Here is an 18,347-nt window from a genome sequence, read left to right as displayed (position 1 = left end):
ACGGAGAGACAAAGACACTCCTTGCTGCCACACAGACATAAACACACATACACACACCTCCTTCCACCCTTCCATCTTTCATCTGTCTCAGTCTCTCTCCTGTCTCAGGCTCTCTCCTGTCTCAGTCTCTCTCCTGTCTTCTTCCCTCTCCTGTCTAAGTCTCTCCTGTCTTCTTCCCTCTGCTGTCTCAGTCTCTCTCCTGTCTTCTTCCCTCTCCTGTCTCAGTCTCTCTCCTGTCTTCTTCCCTCTCCTGTATCAGTCTCTGTCCTGTCTTCTTCCCTCTCCTGTCTCAGTCTCTCTCCTGTCTTCTTCCCTCTCCTGTCTCAGTCTTTCTCTTCTTGTCTCAGTCTCTCTCCTGTCTTCTTCCCTCTCCTGTCTCAGTCTCTCTCCTGTCTTTTTCCCTCTCCTGTCTCAGTCTCTCTCCTGTCTTCTTCTCTCTCCTGTCTTCTTCTCTCTCCTGTCTCAGTCTCTATCCTGTCTTCTTCTCTCTCCTGTCTCAATCTCTATCCTGTCTCAGTCGCTTTCCTGTCTCAGTCTCTCTCCTGTCTTCTTCCCTCTCCTGTCTCAGTCTCTCTCCTGCCTCAGTCTCTCTCCTGTCTTCTTCTCTCTCCTGTCTCAGTCTCTCTCCTGTCTCAGTCTCTCTCCTGACTTCTTCTCTCTCCTGTCTAAGTCTCTCTCCTGTCTTCTTCTCTCTCCTGTCTAAGTCTCTCTCCTGTCTTCTTCTCTCTCCTGTCTCAATCACTCTCCTGTCTTCTTCTCTCTCCTGTCTCAATCTCTCTCCTGTCTTCGTCCCTCTCCTGTCTAAGTCTCTCTCCTGTCTTCTACCCTCTCCTTTTTTCTTCCCTCTCCTGTCTCAGTCTCTCTCCTGTATTCTCTCTCCTGTCTCAGTCTCTCTCCTGTCTCAATCTCTCTCCTGTCTTCTTCTCTCTCCTGTCTCAATCTCTCTCCTGTCTCAGTCTCTCTCCTGTATCAATCTCTCTCCTGTCTTCTTCTCTCTCCTGTCTCAATCTCTCTCCTGTCTAAGTCTCTCTCCTGTCTAAGTCTCTCTCCTGTCTCAGTCTCTCTTCTGTCTTCTCTCTCCTGTCTCAGTCTCTCTCCTGTCTTCTTCTCTCTCCTGTCTTCTTCTCTCTCCTGTCTTCTTCTCTCTCCTGTCTCAATCTCTCTCCTGTCTTCTTCTTTCTCCTGTCTCAGTCTCTCTCCTGTCTTCTTCTCTCTCCTGTCTAAGTCTCTCTCCTGTCTTCATCTCTCTCCTGTCTCAGTCTCTCTCCTGTCTATGTCTCTCTCCTGTCTTCTTCTCTCTCCTGTCTCAATCTCTCTCCTGTCTTCTTCTCTCTCCTGTCTCAATCTCTCTCCTGTCTCAGTCTCTCTCCTGTCTCAATCTCTCTCCTGTCTTCTTCTCTCTCCTGTCTCAATCTCTCTCCTGTCTTCTTCTCTCTCCTGTCTAAGTCTCTCTCCTGTCTCAGTCTCTCTTCTGTCTTCTCTCTCCTGTCTCAGTCTCTCTCCTGTCTTCTTCTCTCTCCTGTCTTCTTCTCTCTCCTGTCTCAATCTCTCTCCTGTCTTCTTCTCTCTCCTGTCTCAGTCTCTCTCCTGTCTTCTTCTCTCTCCTGTCTAAGTCTCTCTCCTGTCTTCTTCTCTCTCCTGTCTAAGTCTCTCTCCTGTCTTCTTCTCTCTCCTGTCTCAGTCTCTTTCCTGTCTTCTTTTCTCTCCTGTCTTCTTCTCTCTCCTGTCTCAATCTCTCTCCTGTCTTCTTCTCTCTCCTGTCTTCTTCTCTCTCCTGTCTTAGTTTCTCTCCTCATTGAGCCATGCTGCTCAATAGCCACCCACTCTCTCATCTCTGAATCTTTAAAGAGAGACAAAACTCCAATCTCCCCAGCATGTCTCAACCGAGGCGTTTTGAAAATCACTGCAGACTTGTTATGCCACATCACCCCCGCCCTGAGCACCAAGAGCTAGTTGGCTACTCGTGTGACATCAATAATACATAGCACCATATGTTGCCTGGTGCTCTCTGGTTTTTAACACCGATTTGTCACATAAGCTGTCCTAGAGCAGTTTCCTATCTCCAGTCCTCCAACAGTCCCAACAGTGTTTCCTATCTCCAGTCCTCCAACAGTCCCAACAGTGTTTCCTATCTCCAGTCCTCCAACAGTCCCAACAGTGTTTCCTATCTCCAGTCCTCCAACAGTCCCAACAGTGTTTCCTATCTCCAGTCCTCCAACAGTCCCAACAGTGTTTCCTATCTCCAGTCCTCCAACAGTCCCAACAGTGTTTCCTATCTACAGTCCTCCAACAGTCCCAACAGTGTTTCCTATCTCCAGTCCTCCAACAGTCCCAACAGTGTTTCCTATCTCCAGTCCTCCAACAGTCCCAACAGTGTTCCCTATCTCCAGTCCTCCAACAGTCCCAACAGTGTTTCCTATCTCCAGTCCTCCAACAGTCCCAACAGTGTTTCCTATCTCCAGTCCTCCCAACAGTCCCAACAGTGTTTCCTATCTCCAGTCCTCCAACAGTCCCAACAGTGTTTCCTATCTCCAGTCCTCCAACAGTCCCAACAGTGTTTCCTATCTCCAGTCCTCCAACAGTCCCAACAGTGTTTCCTATCTCCAGTCCTCCAACAGTCCCAACAGTGTTTCCTATCTCCAGTCCTCCCAACATAACATATTTTTGTTGTAGCCCTGGACAAACTCCCCTGATTCAATTGAGGGCCTGTTGATTAGTTGACAAGTTGAATACGGAACTACAACAAAAATGTGTACTGTTTGGGGTACTGAAGGACTGCAGTTGGGAAACACTACACTAGACCTCAGATGAACCTCTACAGTCCTCCCTATTTTGTCTGACAAATCCCCCCCATTGTTCTGCTGATTATGCTTTCTTCTTGTGAGGACTGGAGTTGGGAAACATTGTTTGGGGTACTGAAGGACTGGAGTTGGGAAACATTGCTGGGGGTGCTGAAGGACTGGAGTTGGGAAACATTGTTTGGGGTACTGAAGGACTGGAGTTGGGAAACACTGTTTGGGGTACTGGAGGACTGGAGTTGGGAAACACTGTTTGGGGTACTGAAGGACTGGAGTAGGGAAACACTGTTGGGGGTGCTGAAGGACTGGAGTTGGGAAACACTGTTTGGGGTACTGAAGGACTGGAGTTGGGAAACACTGCTGGGGGTACTGAAGGACAGGAGTTGGGAAACACTGCTGGGGGTGCTGAAGGACTGGAGTTGGGAAACACTGCTGGGGGTACTGAAGGACTGGAGTTGGGAAACACTGCTGGGGGTGCTGAAGGACTGGACTTGGGAAACACTGCTGGGGGTGCTGAAGGACTGGACTTGGGAAACACTGCTGGGGGTGCTGAAGGACTGGAGTTGGGAAACACTAATGGGGGTACTGAAGGACTGGAGTTGGGAAACACTGCTGGGGGGTGCTGAAGGACTGGACTTGGGAAACACTGCTGGGGGTGCTGAAGGACTGGACTTGGGAAACACTGCTGGGGGTGCTGAAGGACTGAAACACTGCCTTAGAGAAGCAGAATACATTTTGTCATGTGTTCTCTCTATACCTCCCTTACTGCCTCTTACATCGGCATGTGTTCATCTTTCTCTCAGTCTTTCTATCGCTTTACCTCTCCCCCCTCTCTCTCTCTCTCTCTATCTCTCTCTCGTGGAGACGTGTTTTCACATAACAGATGCATGACATGGGTTTGGAAGGCAGACAAAGGCTCAGTGTTTCTGACAGAGATGTTGAGGATGAAGAGCCAAATGGGAAACAGATGACCTTCATGTGCAGTGAGAAGCCCACAGGAATGCTCTGTGCTGTCGTGGCACACTTCACTCTTATCAGTGTACACTTCTAAAAGGGATAAGGAGTTTGAAGCAGTGTGAAGTGGATTACCGAAAGCTGTATAGAGAAAAACCCATAGCAGATCATAGCATGTGTGTCTAATGTAATGACAATCCATGAACCGAGCCTGTTCTGTCTGTTTGACATGACGTACCGCTGAATGGATTGGAACATTGGCGCCTCCAATTTAATGAGCCCACAGCTCTAGTGGTTCTTATAGTGGTCTATAAGTGTGTGTGTGTGTGTGTGTGTGTGTGTGTGTGTGTGTGTGTGTGTGTGTGTGTGTGTGTGTGTGTGTGTGTGTGTGTGTGTGTGTGTGTGTGTGTGTGTGTGTGTGTGTGTGTGTGTGTGTGTGTGTGTGTGTGTCTGTGTGTGTCTGTGTGTGTGTGTGTGTTTAAGTGTGTGGAGTAGACAGGACAGCCTGAGGGTTTGTTTGAGGTTTGTTTGGATAATTAACAAACCAAAGGAGATCCATCTCTCAGCTGTCAAGTCTCCTGCTTGTGCAAACACTCCATCTTTTATTTAATAATTTACCTTTTCAAGCCTTCTTTTATATCTTCTGCTTGACTTTTTCATTTCTAAGTAAAGGGATGGAAGTATGGAGGGGGTGGAGGAGGAGGCATTATCACAAATGATAGAGAAGCAGAATGCATTAAACCACTTACAAACATCAACTTCGACAAGACAAAACAGCAGCTAAGAGACAGGGATGGGGACGGGGGGGGACGGGGGGACGGGGGGGGGGCATGAGAACAAGTGATCTCTTGAGATAAGCAGACCGTAGGCCCGAAACTGGATTAGAATAGGCTAGGGTTATAACCCTACACACACACACACACACACACACACACACACACACACACACACACACACACACACACACACACACACACACACACACACACACACACACACACACACACACACACACACACACACACACACACACACACACACATGCACACACATGTACACACACACACGCACGCACACACACACACACACACACTCAAGCAATATCCTCCATTAATCTCTCCATCAAACTCCATAGTTCTCGCTCTATTTCCCTCTCCCTCAGTCTCTCTATCTCTTCTCTCAGAGGACATCGAGTGAGTTATCTATGAGCCACGGTGCTTATCTGAGGAATTCTGCACCACAGCCACAGATCCCTCATCACTGATGGACCAGCTGTCCCTAATCCGGCTCACATACTCAGCAGAAAAAACACACTGGGGTGTATAACAAAACAAAAACCTTCAATACACTCACCCTTACCATGAGCAACTGAGTTGGTCATATACTGTTCATGTACACATAACAACTCATAATATACACGTGTCGACAAATAGCACTGCACAGCACAGAACACAGCACAACATAGAGCTTACACACAGAATGTCTGTTAGCTGATACGTTCACGATCCTGTCTTCTGGTGTGTCATTTTCCTTCAGCTTGCCTAGTTTTTAGTTTTTATTTAACCTTTATTTAACTAGGCAAGTCAGTTAAGAACAAATTGTTATTTACAATGACGGCCTTGCCTGCATTGGGAATAAGAAAGAATCACAAATGTTGTCCCACACTAAACCTTTTCCTGCAGTCAAATGACCTGGTGGCCTCATGGGTTGAATGTTATTCATATTTTTCATCATTTCATGATAAATAACTTTCAACTCTATATCTTCAACTGTTTTTGTAAGCCCATAACGATGTGTTTGAGGTGTATACTTTTCTTTCAAAGTAGATTTATTTCAGACTACCAAGAAACACTCTATGTGACCCTGATTTAGCCCACTGCAGTAAAAGGTTAATTCACTCTAGCAGTTTGCCTCGTCAGCCAGAATGGCCTGAATTTCAATTAGACAACCCTTTATTTAAATTTGTGGAAAGAGAGAAATAAACACCTATTTCAATTAAGCTATTCTGTTCACCCAGAGAACGATGACTTTTGTTGAAATTAGCATCAACATGACTCTAAATGAACGCTGCACTCACTCAATAACAATCCATGTGGTCTGGTTCATTCCCCAGCCAAGCCTCTATTTGTGAGCTTAGTCACTGAGTTTAACGAAACTCACCAACAGCAAGTGGGGTACAAATGGGTTTGGCAAAGAAACTAAAGTGACCCTGGTTTAAGTCTCTTAGCAGTCTAGAAATGGGGGGGGGGGGGGGAGAGAGAGAGAGAGAGAGAGAGAGAGAGAGAGAGAGAGAGAGAGAGAGAGAGAGAGAGAGAGAGAGAGAGAGAGAGAGACTTTTTAACCCCATAGGTGTGACTGAGTTTCTCAGACAGCTTTAAACCCAGAGCTGAGGGAACCAGGGACAAGGGAGTCACAGCAGATCAATGGCTGAAAAAGTGACATGTCACCTGGGTTCACACCATGTCTGTTCTCCCCTCCCTGGAGCTGAGGCTGGAGCTACAGCTGGAATGCACCATAGAGTCACCGACACACTGCATCTACCATGACTGGCTTTACCAGTTGTTACTCAATTAATTTGACCTGTATGAAGTCAACATATTACACTGAACAAAAATATAAACGCAACATGTAAAGTGTTGGTCCCATGTGTTATGAGCACAAAAATATTATTTCTTTCAAATTTTGTGCACAAATTTGTTTAAAATCCCTGTTAGTGAGCATTTCTCCTTTGCCAAGATAATCCATCCACCTGACAGGTATGGCATATCAAGAATCTAATTAAACAGCATAATCATTACACAGGTGCACATTGTGCTAGGGACAATAAAAGGCCACTCTAAAATGTGCAGTTTTGTCACGTAACACAATGCCACAGATGTCTCAAGTTTTGAGGGAATGTGCAATTGACATGCTGACTGCAGGAATGTCCACCAGAGCTGTTGCTAGAGAATGGAATGTTAATTTCTCTACCATAAGTTGCCTCCAACGTTGTTTTATAGAATTTGGCAGTACGTCCAACCGGCCTCACAACCACAGACCAAGTGTAACCAGGCCACCTCAGAACCTCCACATCCGGCTTCTTCACCTGCGGGATCGTCTGAGGGGGGGTGGTGGTGCTGAGGAGTAATTCTGTCTGTAATAATGCCCTTTTGTGGGGAAGAACTCAATCTGATTGGCTGAGCCTGGCTCCCCAGTTGGTGGGCCTGACTGCCAAGTGGGTGGGCCTATGTCCTCCAAGGCCCATGGCTGCTCCCCTACCCAGTCATGTGAAATCCATAGATTAGGGCCTAATGAATTTATTTCAATTGACTGATTTCCTTATATGAACTGTAACTCAGTAAAATCTTTGAAATTGTTGCATGTTGCGTTTATATTTTTGTTCAGCATAGATAGAGAGTAAAATAAATTATAGGTTGGAGGTTGATTTGGTAGCATATGGATTGCTGTAATGCAAAAGATAGTTAAGAATTTCCATAACATAACATCATGTGAGCAAATGGATTCCAGATGGACTTTTGAATAGAGGGCTATTCTATTAACGATGTCATCTCCAAAGTATTTTGCTCCAACCCATGTAATAGACTATGAAGAGATTGATTATTGAACCAAATTCACTTTGAGTTGAGGATACTGTTGTACAGTGACTCTGATCAGACAAAGACTCCCACTAAACGTCTAAAACTGCCACGTCCTGAGGGTTAGGGTTAGGGTTGGGGTTAGGGTTGAGGGCAGCTCTCACAATGGTCCCTCTCAGACATGCTCATTTTGTTTGGGACATTCCATTAGTTCTCAACCTCCTACAGAGAAAACTGAGGTGAATGGGCGCCATTGACCTACGAAAAGGCTAGCTGCCCCCCCCCATCAATCAACTCCAACCCCCAGCTACTTCCTCCACAGTGAACTATGCACTTTAAGACCTCCACAGACACAGGAAGGCACACCAGGTCACCAAAGGTAATCTTTTACAGCTAAAACATCACGCTACACTCTCAGAAAGAAAGGTGCTATCTAGAGTCTAAAATGGTTCTTCTGCCGTCCCCATAGGAGAACCCTTTGAATAACCATTTTTGGTTCCAGGTAGAACCCTTTTGGGTTCCATGTAGAATCCTTTCCACAGATGGTTCCACTTGGAACCCGAAAGGGTTCTACCTGGAACCAAAAAGAGTTCTCCTATGAGGACGGCCAAAGTGACTTAGTGACTGTAGAGTGTCGGGTCCTTTGTTGTAGAGGTGCCAGAATACAGCCACCACTTCTATGGTTGTGGTTAGGTTGTGGTTAGGTAGACACTATTAGAGACCTGAGTAGCACAGCAGACAAGGAGAGAGTTTTGTTGTTGGTATAAACTCACTGTGTTGAAACAGTCAGTGTCATTTTTACTTTGTTAGGAAGGCTTTCTTACTCTCTCTGGTCTTCTGTGGGGTTTGTCTGCTTGAAGCTTTGAAGATGCAAGTGCTTGGCTGGTAGAGAAAAAAAAGGGAGAGAGAGAAGATGAGAGGGAGAGAGAGCAGAGGTGTCATGCCCAGAGAATCTGAAAGGGCACTTGTCTTGTCTTGTAGTGTGAAGTAGAGGTGCGATGAAGAGAATTTAAAATGTCAAAGTGCATAGTAGAGTAGTGGTGAACAAGTTTGAAGAAATTGAACAAGATGTCCATATATCTCAGATCTAACAAACCCTCTCTCTCTCTCTCTCTCTCTCTCTCTCGCTCTCTCTCTCTCTCTCTCTCTCTCTCTCTCTCTCTCTCTCTCTATCTCTCTCTACACAAACCCATCTATCCCTCTCTCTCCATCTCTGTCTGTGTCATATGGCACTCAGCAGTACTGTCCATAAGAAATCCAACAAAGATGTCATATCTGGGCTTTGGTCCAGGCAGACAGCCAGGGAGCTAGGCAGGGAGGGAGGCAGGCAGGCAGGCAGGAAGCCAGGGAGGCAGGGAGGGTGGCAGGCAGGCAGGGAGGCAGGCATGCAGGCAGGCAGGCAGCCAGGGAGGTAGGTAGGCAGGGAGGGAGGCACGCAGAGAGGCAGGGAGTCAGGGAGGTAGGTAGGCAGGGAGAGAGGCACGCAGGGAGGCAGGGAGGCACATAGGCAGCCAGGGAGTCAGGGAGTCAGCCAGGGAGTCAGGGAGGCAGGCAGGGATGCAGATAGGCAGCCAGGGAGTCAGGGAGGTAGCCAGAGAGGCATGGAGGCAGCCAGGAAGTCAGGGAGGCAGGCAGGGATGCAGATAGGCAGCCAGGGAGGCAGCCAGGGAGTCAGGGAGGTAGCCAGGGAGGCAGGGAGACAGCCAGGGAGTCAGGGAGGCAGCCAGGGAGTCAGGGAGGCAGCCAGGGAGTCAGGGAGACAGTCAGGGAGTCAGGGAGACAGCCAGGGAGGCAGCCAGGGAGGCAGGGAGGCAGGGAGGCAGGCAGGGAGTCAGGGAGACAGCCAGGGAGTCAGGGAGGCAGGCAGGGAGGCAGGCAGGGAGGGAGCACATACACACACACACACACACACACACACACACACACACACACACACACACACACACACACACACACACACACACACACACACACACACACACACACACACACACACACACACACACACACACACACACACACACACACACACACTGAATGGAATATGGCATCAATTCAGTCCCAGAACACTTCAACGGTTCTTACTGACTAATGACATAGATTTGCTGGTACATAACCCATGCACATACACACACTAAAACACACAGCTGGGCGCACAAGTAGAGCCACACAGACATTGCCACACTCCCTGAAATGCACACTGATATACACAACCACAAGCACACACTCTAAACTCTCTGAGTCTCTCTCACACACTCAAACAAACAACCACTGTCACCCTATATGGAACGAGACCTGCTGTCTATTGAGCAGCAAAAGGGGAAGAAATAATCATTTGACTCTGGAAAGGTAATTCTGGAGTTCCTAGGCAAATTTAGGAGGGCACAACACATACTCACTAAATCGTGTGTGTGTGTGTGTGTGTGTGTGTGTGTGTGTGTGTGTGTGTGTGTGTGTGTGTGTGTGTGTGTGTGTGTGTGTGTGTGTGTGTGTGTGTGTGTGTGTGTGTGTGCTGATGCATGTGCATGCGTGTGCAGTTGAAGTCGGAAGTTTACATACACCTTAGCCAAATACATTTAAACTCAGTTTTTCACAATTCCTGACATTTAATCCTAGTAATAATTTCCTGTCAGAATAATAGTAGAGAGAATTATTTATTTCGGCTTTTATTTCTTTCATCACATTCCCAGTGGGTCAGAAGTTTACATACACTCAATTAGTATTTGGTATCATTGGCTTTAAATTATTTAACTTTTGTCTAACGTTTCGGGTAGCCTTCCACAACCTTCCCAAAATAAATTGGGTGAATTTTGGCCAATTCTTCCTGACAGAGCTGGTGTAACTGAGTCAGGTTTATAGGCCTCTTTGCTAGCACATGCTTTTTCAGTTCTGCCCACACATTTTCTACAGGGTTCAGATCAGGGCTTTGTGATGGTCACTCCAATACCTTGACTTTGTTGTCCTTAAGCCATTTTGCCACAACTTTGGAAGTATGCTTGGGGTCATTGTCCATTTGGAAGACCCATTTGCTACCAAGCTTTAACTTCCTGACTGATGTCTTGAGATGTTGTTTCAATATATCCACATAATTTTCCTTCCACATGATGCCATCTTTTTTGGAAGTGCACCAGTCCCTCCTGCAGCAAAGCACCCCCACAACATGATGCTGCCACCCCCGTGCTTCGCGGTTGGGATGGTGTTCTTCGGCTTGCAAGCCTCCCCCTTTTTCCTCCAAACATAACGATGGTCATTATGGCCAATCAGTTCTATTTTTGTTTCATCAGACCAGAGGATATTTCTCCAAAAAGTACAATCTTTGCCCCCATGTGCAGTTACAAACCGTAGTCTGGCTTTTTTATGGTGGTATTGGAGCAGTGGCTTCTTCCTTGCTGAGCGGCCTTTCAGGTTATGTCGATATAGGACTCATTTAACTGTGGATATAGATACTTTTGTACCTGTTTCCTCCAGCATCTTCACAAGGTCCTTTGCTGTTGTTCTGGGATTGATTTGCACTTTTCGCACCAAAGTACGTTCATCTCTAGGAGACAGAACGCGTCTCCTTCCTGAGCGGTATGATGGTTGCATGGTCCCATGGTGTTAATACTTGTGTGCAATTGTTTGTACAGATGAACGTGGTACCTTCAGGCATTTGGACATTTGATGAACCAGACTTGTGAAGGTCTACAATTCTTTTTCTGAGGTCTTGGCTGATTTATTTAGATTTTCCCATGATGTCAAGCAAAGAGGCACTGAGTTTGAAGGTAGGCCTTGAAATACATTCACAGGTGACTCAAATGATGTCAATTAGCCTATCAGAAGCATCTAAAGCCATGACATCATTTTCTGGAATTTTCCAAGCTGTTTAAAGGCACAGTCAACTTAGTGTATGTAAACTTCTGACCCACTGGAATTGTGATACAGTGAATTACACGTGAAATAATCTGTCTGTTAACAATTGTATGAAAAATTACTTGTGTCATGCACATAAGAGTGTGCAAAGCTGTGATCAAGGCAATATGATGCTACTTTGAAGAATCTCAAATATAAAATATGTTTTGATTTGTTTAACACTTTTTTGGTTACTACATGATTCCATATGTGTTATTTCATAGTTGTGATGTCTTCACTATTATTCTACAATGTATAAAATAGTAAAAATAAAGAAAAATCCTGGAATGAGTAGGTGTGTCCAAACCTTTGACTGGTACTGTATATCAACAATTTGAACAGTCTGTAGCACCCGGCCTCACCCTACTAGAATCTGAAGTCAAATGTCTACTGTTTGCTGATCTGGTGCTTCTGTCCCCAACCAAGGAGGGCCTACAGCAGTACCTAGATCTTCTGCACAGATTCTGCAGACCTGGGAACTGACAGTAAATCTCAGTAAGACAAAAAGAATGGTGTTCCAACAAAGGTCCAGTTGCCAGGACCACTAATACAAATTCCATCTAGACACTGTTGCCTTAGAGCACACAAAAAACTATACATACCTCTGCCTAAACATCAGCACCACAGGTAACTTCCACAAAGCTGTGAACGATCTGAGAGACAAGGCAAGAAGGGCCTTCTATGCCATCAAAAGGAACATCATATTCAAAATCTCAATTAGGATCTGGCTAAAAATACTTGAATCAGTTATAGAACCCATTGCCTTTTATGGTTGTGAGGTCTGGGGTTCCGCTCACCAACCAAGAATTCACAAAAAGGGACAAACACCAAATTGAGACTGCATGCAGAATTCTGCAAAAACATTCTCTTTGTACAATGTAAAACACCAAATAATATACGGTCCCGTGTGGCTCAGTTGGTAGAGCATGGCGCTTGCAACGCCAGGGTTGTGGGTTCATTCCCCACGGGGGGACCAGGATGAATATGTATGAACTTTCCAATTTGTAAGTCGCTCTGGATAAGAGCGTCTGCTAAATGACTTAAATGTAAATGTAATATATGCAGAGCAGAATGCCAGCATCCCGGAGTTGCCTGTTGACGTTGAGACTGGTGTTTTGAGGGTACTATTTAATGAAGCTGCCAGTTGAGGACTTGTGAGGTGTCTGTTTCTCAAACTTGACACTAATGCACTTGTGCTTTTGCACAGTTGTGCACTGGGGCCTCCCACTCCTCTTTCTATTCTGTTAGAGACAGTTTGCGCTGTTCTGTGAAGGTAGTACACAGCATTGTACGAGATCTTCAGTTTCTTGGCAATTTCTCACATGGAATAGCCTTCATTTATCAGAACAAGAATAGACTGACAAGTTTCAGAAGAAAGTGCTTTGTTTCTGGACATTTTGAGCCTGTAATCGAGCCCACAAATGCTGATGCCCCAGATACTCAACTAGTCTAAAGAGGCCAGTTTTATTGCTTCTTTAATCAGAACAACAGTTTTCAGCTGTGCTAACATATAATTGCAAAAGGGTTTTCTAATGATCAATTAGCCTTTTAAATGATAAACTTGGATTAGCTAACACATCGTGCCATTGGAGCACAGGAGTGATGGTTGCTGATAATGGGCCTCTATGTAGATATTCCATGAAAAATTTGCCGTTTCCAGCTACAACAGTCATTTACAACATTAACAATGTCAACACTGTATTTCTGATCAATTTGATGTCATTTTAATAGACAAAAAAATTGCTTGTCTTTCAAAAACAAGGACATTTCTAAGTGACCCCAAACTTTTGAACAGTAGTATAATTCCCATGTCAATAAAGCCATTTGAATTGAAATTGAATGGAGAGAGAGAGACAGTGATTCACACACACCAGCCTTTCAAAGGCGGGCTTAGGGGTGTGGCTCTCTGGGTGTGTGTTACGAAGGTAGGCAGGGGATTCTGGAGCAGTCAACCCCCTCAATACATCTTATAGATAACACATGAAACACATAAATAACAGCCCATGTAATGTAGGCCTACATATCAGCATATGCTGAAGATAAAAACAAGCTACTGTAAAAAGCATAAGCAAAGAAAATATTTTTACAGTAAAGCGATAACACAACCAACCGTGATAAGAAGATACATAGACAAGAGATTAAAGAGCTCTGTGTAAAAGCTGTAATAGAAACGTGTGTTATTTTTATGAAGGGAAAAAGCTTTTTATGTGGTAAAGTAGTTTTTGTGCCGTAGAGGCTTTTAGAATTGATGTCCTCATTAACAGGAGTACTTCCGGATTCAGTCCTTGTTATGGCAGCTTGTTTTGATCCCCCTCTGTCTAATGGAGTTTTTCCTACCTGCTTTTTTTCTCTCCCTCGTCCAATACTTTTAGAGGGGTTTGGGCCAAATGCTTTCATACAGCAATCCACAGCAATGACGCTGTAGAAGCCCACTTCTTTACTCAGGATGCACCAGTCTAGCTGAACTCTTTAGAATCAGTATTCATTGCAGAGCAATCAATCGCCTCTCAGTCAATTTTGCTACGATTATGTCTCGTATTCATTGCATGGCAAGCTAATGGAACAGAACACAGAGGTGCAGCATTTTGGACGCAAAAAGGGGGGTTCCCTTATTTGGAGTACCTGTGAAAACATGACTAGGATCAGTGACTGCTTCATAAGCAAGCTTTATTAAAGGCCAGAACAAACACAGTTCTCTGAGCAGCTTTATTGTAGATCTAGATGGATAGAATTCAATGTTACTGCCATGAGAAAACTGCTCAACAATGAGATGATCATATTGTTATGATGTTGTTGAGAAACATAAGCACATAGGCTGTAATCCCCCCAATCTCCCATCTCCACTTTACACTAAACACATTCTGAAGAATCCTTTTAATCCTTTGAAGAATCCCCCGCCCCCCTGCCTTCTTGCCCCCCTGCCCCCCGCCCTCCTGCCCCCCTGCCCTCCTGCCCCCCCGCCCCCCTGCCCCCCGCCCTCCTGCCCCCCCGCCCTCCTGCCCCCCTGCCCTTCTGCCCCCATACACACAGCTACATAGCAAATGTTGCCCAGATGTTACTTAGGGAGAGTACAGTATGTTTTTACTTTTAAATCCGCTCTGCAGGGAACAGAGATGGAAACAGTGCCTCCCGCCATCCACCACTCCTACAGACCCTCCATTATCCCCCTTCTCCCTCCCTACAGACTCCCTCACTCTCTCCGTCCCCTTCTCCCTCCCTACAGACTCTCTCACTCTCTCCTTCCCCCTGTCCCTGCCATACAGACTATCTCCCTCTATCCCCTTCTCCCTCCCTCTATACCCTTCTCCCTCTCCCTCCCTCTATTACCCTTCTCCCTCTCTCCCTCTATCCCCTTCTCCCTCTCTCTCCCTCTCTCCCCCTCTCTCTCCCTCTCTCCCTCCGTCACTTTTCCTTTAAACCTAGCTTAATCCCAGTCAGATTATGGTCTTTATTAAAAGGACTAGCATAATCCTCCCACTTTAATTTGGTTATATTCTCCCTGTACACTGAGCTATACACCAGCTCTGAGCTGGGATTGTTGAGACGAGACCAGCCATACCTAAATTAAACCTCAAGGCTGTAATACATGGATTAAGTGTGGCTGGCATATTAATCATTCCTGCAGTTGGCCTATCACTATATACATTTGCCTACCATTGTCTTACCATTATGAGCAGAACAATTCACCTCAATCCATTTTGATTTATGAACCCATATTGGTTTTTGATGATATCTATGGAATTCCATTTTCTATGGGTGGGTCCACAATAAGAGCACCACTTTGGCTCTATTTTGCTCTAATCTTATAATAGCCTTAAAACCTCTTGACCTCCAAGGACCTAACATAAAGCCATGCTACCAGAAGTAGATTCCCATCCAGAGCAGAAGCCCCCTAGGGTTCCAAAATGGTTCTTCGGCTGTCCCCATAGGATAACTATTTTTGGTTCCAGGTAGAACTCGTTTCGGTTCCATGTAGAAAGGGTTCTACATGGAACCTAATAGGCTTCTACCTGGAATCAAAAAGGGTTATTTAAAGGGTTTGCCAATGGGGACAGCCGAATAACCCTTTTAGGTTCTAGATAGCACCTTTTTTCCTAAGATTGTAGTCTGAAAGTCCACACAACCTAACAGCGTAACACAACAAGCAAGCTTACCGTTGCCACCCAAATGAGTGATGGAATAGCTGCCGCAACAGTAAGAATCATATTCATAGCTATAATCACTCTCTCACACTGCGTGATAAAGAAAAGAGGGGGAAGGGAGGGGGAGAGAGTGATAGAGATGGATGATCTCCTGCTTGTAAAAAATAAAGAGAGATAAATCAGCAGAAGATATTAACACTGTGTTTGACATTGGCCCAGCGCGCTAAGCAAGGCTAAATACTGTCCTGAAAAACAACAGGCTGGGGTGGGTTTGTAATAACATATTTCCTGAATGACATTTCAACAGCAGCAGGCACTCTAAACTCATTTAAACCAAATGTTTTGTTGAAAAGAGACACCCGGTGAGTTGAAGTTTTAACAGGTGGATGGAGGCAGCTAATAGGCTGTGGGAGAGTTTATGTCCCACACCGCATGTTTAGGATTGGCTATAATGCACACCCAAAACCTCCCTCCGTACTAAACCAATTTGCACAAGCCGTTTATATGTTTTCACCCAAAGAGGGGGGAGTGTGGACTTGTTATCCCACCTGTTCTGTTGAAGATGCCAGGCAGTGTAACAGCAGGTACCAGACCTGGACCATGTCCAGCAGACAGACAGAACAGACTTGGCATCTCAGTGCCTGTATGTATCATGGTGTCCAGATACACAGCTATCCAGACAGTTCACCTGTAGCTTTTACTTATACTGTACAGCAGACACAGGCCTTCTGATTTCTGTTCAGTTCTACCCCTCTGGGCACAGACATCAGTTCAAAGTCTAGTTTTGATTTACTTTTGATTTTAAATCAAAATGAAATCAAGAAAAAAACGTAACCTTCTTTCTCTCAAATCAAATCAAACTTTATTTGTCACATGCGCCGAATACAACAAGTGTAGACCTTACCGTGAAATGCTTACTTACAAGCTTACTTATTTACTAAATAACCTGAAGTAAAAAATTATAAAAAGTAACACAATAAAATAACAATAACGAGTCTATATGCAGGGGGTACCGGTACTGAGTCAACGTGTGGGTGTACAGGTTAGAGGTAATTTGTACATGTAGGTAGGGGTGAAGTGATAATAAACAGCGAGTAGCAGCTGTGTAAAAACAAATGGAGGGGGGGGTGTCAATGTAAATAGTTTGGTGGCCAATTGATTAATTGTTCAGCAGTCTTATGGCTTGGGGGTAGAAACTGTTAAGGAGCCTTTTGGTCCTAGACTTGGCTCTCCGGTACTGCTTGCTGTGCGGTAGCAAAGAAAACAGTCTATGATTTGGGTGACTGGAGTCTCTGACAATTTTGGGGGTTTTCCTCTGACACGCCTGGTATAGAGGTCCTGGATGGCAGGAAGCTTGGCCACAGTGATGTACTGGGCTGTACGCACTACCCTCTGTAGCGCCTTACGGTCAGATGCCGAGCAGTTGCCACACCAGGCGGTGATGCAACTTTTTGAGGTTCTGGGAACCCATGCCAAATCTTTTCAGTCTCCTGAGGGGGAAAAGGTGTTGTCTTGCCTTGCCCTCTTCATGACTGTCTTGGTGTGTTTAGACCATGATAATTCGTTGGTGATGTGAACACCAAGGAACTTGAAACTCTCGACCCGCTCCACTACAGCCTGCCTTTTCCTGTAGTCCATGATCAGCTCCTTTGTCTTGCTTACATTGAGGGAGAGGTTGTTGTCCTGGCCCCACACTGCCAGGTCTCTGACCTCCTCCCTATAGTCTGTCTCATCGTTGTCGGTGATCAGGCCTACCACTGTTGTGTCGTCAGCAAACTTAATGAGGGTGTTGGAGTCGTGCTTGGTCACGCAGTCGTGGGTGAACAGGGAATACAGGAGGGGACTAAGTACACACCCCTAGGGGCCCCAGTGTTGAGGATCAGCGTGGCAGACATATTGTTGCCTACCCTTACCACCTGGGGGTGACCCGTCAGGAAGTCCAGGATCCAGTTGCAGAGGGAGGTGTTTAGTCCCGGGTCCTTAGCTTAGTGATGAGCTTCGTGGGCGCTATGTAGTTGAACACTGAGCTGTAGTCAATGAACAGCATTCTCACATAGGTGTTCCTTTTGTCCAGGTGGGAAAGGGCATTGTGGAGTAAGAGTAGATAAAAATGATTGTTCCTCCACTCTCCACCTCCTCACTCTCTACCTCCTCACTCTCCACCTCCTCACTCTCCACCTCCTCACTCTCCACCTCTTCACTCCACCTCTTCACTCTCCACCTCCTCACTCTCCACCTCCTCACTCTCCACCTCCTCACTCTCCACCTCCTCACTCTCTACCTCTTCACTCTCTACCTCCTCACTCTCTATCTCCTCACTCTCTACCTCCTCACTCTCTACCTCACTCTCCACCTCCTCACTCTCCACCTCCTCACTCTCCACCTCCTCACTCTCTACCTCTTCACTCTCTACCTCACTCTCCACCTCCTCACTCTCCACCTCCTCACTCTCCACCTCCTCACTCTCCACCTCCTCACTCTCTACCTCTTCACTCTCTACCTCTTCACTCTCTAGGGTGGAAGTATTCATTGGTTGGGCCTGGTGTGTCTGTCTGCCACTGTTTCATCCACCTCTTCACCTCTCTACCCCTCCACCCCTTCACCCATCTACCCACCACCCCTCTACCCACCAACTCTCTACCCACCACACCTCCACCCCTCTACCCCACCACGCCTCTATCCATTCACCCCACCACCCCTCTACCCTTCCTCTACCCCACCACCCTTCTACCCCTCTACCCCTCTACCCACCACCCTTCTACCCCTTCACCCCTCTACCCACCACCCCTCTACCCCCTACCCCTCTTCACCCCTCTATCAGTTCTAGGGATTATTTATGGTTAGCCCGTCTGTCTCGCTGCTCAGTGCTCACACCTCCTCTAAAGGGCAGAGCACGGAAAAAGCCAGAACCTTTTCTCCCACTCTCCATGACTCACCAATTGTAAACCTGCCAAGACAACCTTGAGCTAACATGACTGTTGAAGTCTTTC

The 18,347-nt window shown here is 46.1% G+C and overlaps 1 protein-coding gene across 1 annotated transcript in view; it reads left to right on the top strand.

The window, feature by feature from the left end:
* LOC139582749 (probable methyltransferase-like protein 24) overlaps positions 1-18,347 on the top strand; it is a 64,371-nt gene that overhangs the window by 1,178 nt on the left and 44,846 nt on the right. The window lies entirely within an intron of this gene.

The sequence above is a fragment of the Salvelinus alpinus genome, chromosome 8 (genome assembly GCF_045679555.1).
Source record: "Salvelinus alpinus chromosome 8, SLU_Salpinus.1, whole genome shotgun sequence".
Lineage (NCBI taxonomy): Eukaryota > Metazoa > Chordata > Actinopteri > Salmoniformes > Salmonidae > Salvelinus > Salvelinus alpinus.
This window is presented reverse-complemented; position numbering and strand designations above follow the sequence as displayed.